The sequence below is a fragment of the Zeus faber genome, assembly GCF_960531495.2.
Source record: "Zeus faber genome assembly, chromosome: 8".
NCBI lineage: Eukaryota > Metazoa > Chordata > Actinopteri > Zeiformes > Zeidae > Zeus > Zeus faber.
The window spans coordinates 11,862,569-11,863,395 of NC_137195.1; positions in this window are offsets into that span (position 1 = coordinate 11,862,569).

The following is an 827-nucleotide window of genomic DNA, read 5'->3' on the forward strand; positions in this document are numbered from 1 at the left end:
GTTTCTACTCTATCATATTCGATGATGTTTCCCGAGGTCTCAGTGTTTATGTTGAAGTTGAGGTGGACAGCCACATTGGCACAACACACAGGCTGGACAAAAAAGGAGGAAAGCAAGAGAGAGAGAGAGAGAGAGAGCGTTTGATTGAGAAGATAGATATAGGGAGATGGATAGCGAGGAACACCCAGAAAGGACTGTACAGAGTGAAGGATGGGCAGGAGGTAGAGAGAGTGAGAGCGAGATACTGTATATCTAGATGGATAGGGGGAGAGAGAGAGGGAGGGGGAGAGATAGATAGAGAGAGAGATAGGAGGTAGAGAGAGAGGGCGGGTGTTTGCCCTTGTAGGGTGTAATGAAGGTGTAGAAGGATAGATGAGTCACTTTAACACAGCAAGAGTAGCATTCACTTAAACATGTGTGTGTGTGTGTGTGTGTGTGTGTGTGTGTCAAAAGAGAGACAGATAGAGGCATCAGAACACTTTAGCTGCAGAGTCAGCGTTCCTGACTCTCAGCCAAGGACTCCCTGCTGTGTTACTGTTTCTGTATGGAAAACTACCTATCTATCTATCTATCTATCTATCTATCTATCTATCTATCTATCTACCTATCTATCTATCTATCTATCTATCTATCTATCTATCTATCTACCTATCTATCTATCTATCTATCTATCTATCTATCTATCTATCTATCTATCTATCTATCTATCTATCTATCTATCTTATCTATCTATCTATCTACCTATCTATCTATCTATCTATCTATCTATCTATCTATCTATCTATCTATCTATCTATCTATCTATCTATCTATCTATCTATCTATCT